General features: G+C 35.8%; 1 long non-coding RNA gene across 1 annotated transcript; it reads right to left on the reverse strand.

Annotated features, from left to right (window-relative positions):
• Positions 1 to 2109: 2109 nt before the first annotated feature.
• On the reverse strand, positions 2110 to 4515 carry LOC127540715 (uncharacterized). The gene is made up of 3 exons (XR_007948268.1): positions 4477 to 4515; positions 3443 to 3595; positions 2110 to 2928 (listed from the first exon to the last, which is right to left on the reverse strand). It is a non-coding gene; the product is annotated as an uncharacterized LOC127540715 (long non-coding RNA).
• Between the last annotated feature and the right edge of the window lie 2536 nt (positions 4516 to 7051).

The following is a 7051-nucleotide window of genomic DNA, read 5'->3' on the forward strand; positions in this document are numbered from 1 at the left end:
GGTTCTGAGTAACTATGTACAGTTGGCAGAGAAAGAAAGAACTCTTGATGAAATTGCTCCCTGAGACAAGGAGGGAGGGACATTGATAGAGATCATTTTAGTCCCCTGGTCCATTCTCTGTGGAAACTGTTGGTAGCCCCACCGTGCTATGTCCAGTCAGAAATCTGACTTATGTCAAACCCCTGAGATTAAATTTCCCCTATAAATCTGTCCGTGGCTCATGCCATCTTTGCTGAACCCCTTTTGGATCACTCGACCACAGCACTCTGCCTCATGGTATCCTTCCCCTTTCCCCTCACCCATGACATATGGTATCTCTCCTCTCATCCTCCACCTCTTTCTCCTTCTTAGGTCTAAATAATTATTTTAGGGTGCTAAACTCCTCTATGGATTTATAGCCTGTCAGCTAAGAGCATACTCCAACCTCATGGGGTGTTCTCTTTCTCCTAATTAATTATGAGTTCCACTAGGGAACTTGTGTTTTCCATCAATAATTGCTAAAAACCCCTTTCTTTGCTAACTATATGCTCTCCCAAGCCTATTTCACACTTACCATTCCTAGTGTCTATTGTATATCTTCATTTTGTCTACAACCTCTTCTCCTAAATAAATCTACCTTTTGCCAGAGAATTGTGAATTCTTCACAAGACCAAATCCCAGTTTTTGGTGCCTGCAATCTCATTGTTTAGTGCTAAACTCCAAACACATCATTGGGAACTAGTGATTGTTCTCCTAAATCACACAAATACTTTATTTATCAATGCCTATTGACTCTGAATCTAGACATAGTTCTCACATATTTTGTGAGCTTGTGTCTGATAATGACCACCACCAACAGATGAGAAGGGGAAAAAAATGAAAAGATCAGCAATGATATTGTTAAGATATAAGTGAGTTGCTGATAATATGAAGACATAGGCCATCAGTCAAGGGAGAGACAGAAAAACTACAAAATGTCAAAACAGGAAATTTAAAAAAAAAGAAATTTCTTTGGACTTCCTATGGTAGATAAAAGGCACTCTGAAGTGACTGCTATATTTTAGAACAACACAAAGAATAATGAAGAAAATGTTTAAATATTAAAAAGAAAATGTTTAAAATATTAGAGTTATTCATAATTTAGAGCTAGAGTAAGTCATCAAGTATAACCCTCTTAGGATACAGATGTGGAAACTGAGGACCCAAGAAGTATTTCTCAAGTTAACACAAGTTGTAAATATAGATATCAGGATATGAATATAAATTATCTTATTCCAAATTCCACAATATTTCCAATATTTCATATAGCTACTTAAAGTACAAAGCATAATAGAAAAATTTCTGTCCAAAATTGTTATAATAATGAGGGTTTTAGTTCTTTGAAAGGGATAAACTCCTCTGTTCTTTTAAAAAACAAATAAGACATACGTTTAAAAAAAAAGTTTGCAATAAGGGCAAGGCACTTGGTATAGTTTTAAGGTATACATCCCCAAAGCCTGCATTTAAGGCATGTATATTTTTATTTTTTAAAGAATTGAATTAGGGGATAGCTAGGTGGCACAGTGGATAGAGCACCAGCCCTGAAGTCAAGAGGATCTGAGTTCAAATTTGACCTCACACACTTAATACTTCCTAGCTGTGTGATCCTGGGCAAGTCACTTAACTCCAATTGCCTTAGCAAAAAAAAAAAAAAAAAGAATTGAATTGACTGCTTTAGAAGGCCATTTTAATAAAATTTCAAGGATGTCTTTAGCATGAATATCCTTTCCAATCTGCATGGATCACAACCTTTTCACTACCCAAAAATTTAGGTGAATAGCTCTAGCTGAAAATAAACCTCAGTCATTTAGGAGGAAATGAAAAACAATGACTATGAAAGGTAGAGGCTGGATATAAGGTAAAGCTTCCTAAGAGTTAGAAATATCTTTGAGTCCAAAGTATTTCCCTGAGTGCCCCTCACTAGAGATTTTCAAATAGAAGCAGGATATCCCAGCATATTGTCCAGTACGTTTAGAGGGATTCTAGTTCAGATAAGAATTAAATTGCTGCTGAATCTATGCTATGTTCTCTGAAACTTCCTTCCAACTCTGAGCTTCTAGGAAGATAAGGAGGATCCGGGAGGCAATCAGATATATTGTCTAGGAAAACAATTTACCGTAGGCAGTTAGTAAACTACAAACAAAGATTTAGGTTGAGAATGTCTCCTAATGTTCTCAAAGAAATATATTGCCTTGGGAAAAGTCTCGCACTTCACCAAATCAATGGCTGAAATATTACTCATGCTCTACAAAAAGGCAGAAGAATGTGTGTTTATTTTGCAGCATTTACCTACCCGTTATTGATGGAAGGATGGAACTAAAACAGGGCTCTTCACTTAGAAAAAGGACCAAAAAAAATTTTTTTAAGTATATAACAATAGAAAATATAAAATGGATAAAAATAAACAATGAATGAATGAAAAAAAGATTATAAAAACAAGATTTGTATATACACAGACCACAATCTTCCTTCTTCTTTCTCACCAATAACTATCTTAAATAAAGTTAGCTCCCTGACAACCTGGATGTATGTATGAGCAGACTTAGAGCAACTGGCCATCAATGTCATTTCAGTCATTGTACAAATGTATGAGCTCTTTGCTTCAAACTGATTGGAAGGGTTTTCCAATTTCAGTAACCAGTTAGTCTGCTCATTCAGGCATCTTTCCTCCATATGAGAATTCTTCCTTATTACAAGGTCACTTTCACCTTACATCTCTGCCTTCTGTTGGATCTGAAATATCCAGGTGTTTTCAATATTAAAAGACACAGACACATCTTACCCTGTCTGAAGATTATATTCGGGTGTTTCTCCCCCCAGGGTCCTTTACATTTATTTCATAATAAGCTACTTGTTTGATGATCCGTTTTCCTTTTTAATTAGGATGTCCTCTGCATTCCCTTCCTGCTCCTGCAGATACATACACCAAAAAAAAAAAAAAAAAAAAATTAATCAAGAAATATCTTTGTGAGATATGAAACAATTAAAATGCAATTTTTGACTGGGTGTTAGTGAATCAAGTGAATCCAGAATTAGTTGTTCAGTATTATCATTATCAAAGCTAAACTTTCACTATAAATGTAAAACATATCTGATAAGCTTTGTTACATAAATTAAACATCATTTTTATTATTTTTTAAAATGTATCTCTGAGTCTACTGTGCTGGGTATCTAGTAACAACTTAACAGAGTGTTATCAACCAGTGATTATGATAAGTGCTGCCTTGGAAAGAAGCAAATCCTGAAAAGTAATTGGATTTGCTAAATCCTGCTTTGCCTTGGCTTGGGTTCTGGCACCTGCAACAAAAAAAAAAAAAAAAAAAAAAAGAAAGAAAGAAAGAAAGAAATGAAAAAAAAAAAAAAAAAAAGGACAGCTGTTCTGGACACCCACCAAGTAAATACTATTAAGCTCATTAACACAAACCTTTTGGCTATGATCAAGTGTAGGATCAGTTTAATCCATTATGTGTCTTCTGCCTTGGGACACTGCCTTGCCCTGTGACTCAGAGAGGTTGGGAGGAGGGACTTGGCAAGCCAACAAAATCTTTTTCATCTCTAACAGCTGTTATTTATGAGCCTGCAGAATAAATGGCATAATAATAACAATAATGAGAATAATACCTTAGATAGAAAATAACCACCCTAGCTGTAAAGAGCTCAAAGATCTTTGCTGACATTTATTTAATCTAATTAATCCCCACCACATGCTTGGGCCCAGAGATTAGAAATGGAGAGAATTATGCCCAGTTTATAAATGAGAGTACTAAAGCCAAAAAGTGACTTGCTCAATAACACCAAGTAAGCTATCAGTGGAGAAAATGCCATGACCAAGTTCATCATCACCTAATACAATATAATAACTAAAGGGGCAATTATTATCATATTTTTCGGATTCTTTTTATATCAGGAAATGTGTGTGCATATATCTGTCCTAAAATTTGTTGAATAGTCTCTTAATAGCTCTAAGATATCATTACTTAATAATTGCATTAGCTTATTGAATAAACACTGGGCAACTAATGTCAACACTATTATCTTGATAATGGGAAATGGGAACCTTTCGCGTCTTTAAATAATTCAAGTGGTTTCTTTAAATCACAAATTTTGGTGTGCGTAATGGCATAAAGTTTGAAATGGGGGTGTACACAACTGAAGTCAATCCTCGGATCATGAAAAAAACCACAGTTGAAAGTTAGAAGAGGTTATAGAAATCATTTAGTCCTTATTTTGAAGTTGAAGAAATGGAGGTTCCACAAGGAGTGACTTAAAATCACACAAGTGGCAAGTGGCAGAACCTAAATGCAAACTCAAGTCCTCTGACTTGAAATATAATGTTCTTTCCACCCCGCCATGCATTTTTCTCCTTAGGCATTCCATCAAGAAAAATGTATGGTTCCAAATAAATTCTAAGAGGACCAGAGTTTGAGTCTGAGTTTTAAGGATTTATAATTATATTACCTTAGATGATTCATTTGACCGTTCTGATGTCCCCACCTGCAAAAAAGAAAAAGAAATAAAGAGAGGGACTGAACTAGATGATGTCTCATTCTGCAACTTATTCTAAGAACTCTAAGGTCTTCAGAAGCCTGAGCAAAAAAATGCTCCATTTTCTAAAAAATAGTTCCAGACAGACATTATTAATGTATCAGCACAGAAAAGTAGAGTAGATGGAGGTCTTGCAGTCAGTAAGATCTGGGGTCAAGTCCCACTTCTGATAACACAAAATGATTGTGTGATTTTAGGCAAGTTACTAAATTTTTCAGTGCAGGAAGCCAACTCTTTCATTCTGAGTAGTAAAACTCTTCACTGGTAGAGTTAATTTCCTTTCCAAGAGTTCACTATACAAAAAAAGCCTTAGACCAATGGAAAGGAGAGTAATCTCCCTATGGGGATATATTTGGCATATTCAATAGTGTGTTGATAAATGTTTAATCACCAGCTCATCCATCCCCTTACCCCCTCAAAAAAAAAGAAAAAACATATACTTTTAAATTTACCTGTATTTACTAAGATCTGACACCATTTGCTCCATCACGTTCTTAAGTCAAGATAACAAAATAAATCAAACCCTAGCTCGTAGTATTTGCCAATTTGAGCGGTATAAATGTTGATATTGAAATTATAACAGTTGTTCTAAGAAGTAGGGCCAGGGGGTGCCTGAGCATGTGACATCTGAACTCTAAAATTGTCAACAAGACTTCTATACTCTCAGAAGGGTCTCTTCACTCTCAGAGGACTGTTCCCTCAAATTAAGGTTGAGCTTCATGGCCTGAAGAGTGTGAGGGACTCCATTTTATGAGTAAACACTTTTTTCTCCCTTCCAGAATTGATGCAGTGGCCAATTATAGATAATGAAGTATTTTATACCACACTCAGGCCCAAAACAAAAGAAATAAAAAAGATCTGACCAGTTACAAAATAGAATAAAAATCTTTCTTTTGCTTTCTTATAATGAGAGATATATACACTTTGTCTGTGTGTATGCATCCATGTGTGTGAACCATATACATACATACATACACAGATATATATACATATACATAAATATTTGTATATATACATGTGTGTGTATAGATAGATAGATCAGCTAGGTGGTACAGTGGCTAGAATAATGGGCTGAGAATCAAGAAGATTCATCTTCATGAGTTCAAATTTGGCCTCAGACACTTATTAGCTGGGTGACCCTGACCAAGTCATTTAACCCTGTTTACTTTAGTTTTTCATCTGGAAAATGAACTGGAGAAGGAAATGGCAAACTACTTCAGTATCTTTGATAAGAAAACTCCGAATGGAATCATGGAAAGTCAGATACAACTGAAATGCAGTTTAACCAACAGAATGCATAATTTGTGTGTGTGTGTGTGTGTGTGTGTGTGTGTGTGCATCTGTATGTGTGAATCTGATATTTTTTCTTCTCTATTTTCACATCTTTTAAACAGAACAATTTTTTTAAAAAGGAAGTTTGAAAGGCTTTTAAAGTGATTTGAACCACTCCTGAATGGGAGCATTTTTCCCTGCTTGGTAAGCTTCATAAATAAGGCAGGTTAGATCCTGGATTTTCTGAGACAGTTTCAGTGAGAAAAAAAGACATCCTTCCATGGAGGTAGAATAGGAAAAATATATTTCATGAGAAAGGGCTTCCTAATTTGAGATTTAGAAAATATGTTTCCCATTCATATGGCTCACACTCCTTTTTGCCACAGAGGTCTTCCTTCCAGAGAAGGCTATGAAGAAGCAAAATCAAGAGAAAGCCACATGGATAAAGGGAATAAACCAGCCACAGAGTGCCGGCTGTTTTGTTCAAAGATCATTTTTAGCTGCTTCTGGTCAATGGAGCATTTGAGTTTTCATTCCAAATGGAGCAAACAGCAAAGGTTTGACTGCCCTGTGCCTGTTAAGCTCTCTAATGACCTGTGCTGATCTCATCCTCATCATCTTGTGCATTCTTCACTCTGAGCTCAGTCAGGGTGGAATAACTTCCCCTAGTTCAGTGGTTTTCCACCTCTTCTGCACTGGCTGACCCCCATAGTCTGGAAAGCTTTTCTCTTTTAGTTCTGCTTCTGTCTGTTCTAGATTCAAATCTGATGCTCTATCTGAGCCATCCCTATAGGTGATAATGCAAAGCTTTCCCTCTGAGATTGCCTTCTATTTGGTCTGTATAAGCCAGGTCTGTACCTAATCATTTACATGCTGTCTTGCCCATTACAATGTGAGCTCAAGGGCAGGGACTGTTTCTTCACAGCCTCAGCAGTTAACACAATGTTCAATATAGAGTAGGTACCTAACAAATGTTTGATGATTGTACTCTGTGTATTTTTTTAAACTTTGTCCATGTACCCATTTCATACTATTTATAAATATGAATACATATCTACATACACATATACACATATGTGCTGATTTATAAGTTGTCTTCCCTAATAGATTATAAACTCCTTGAGAGCAGAAACCATCTTTTTCCCTTTTTTGGAATCCCCAGAACTTAGCACAAAATCCAGCACATAATAAGCATTTAATAATGTTTGCTATCTGA

This window comes from Antechinus flavipes, chromosome 6, assembly GCF_016432865.1.
Source record: "Antechinus flavipes isolate AdamAnt ecotype Samford, QLD, Australia chromosome 6, AdamAnt_v2, whole genome shotgun sequence".
In the NCBI taxonomy this organism is placed as follows: Eukaryota; Metazoa; Chordata; class Mammalia; order Dasyuromorphia; family Dasyuridae; genus Antechinus; species Antechinus flavipes.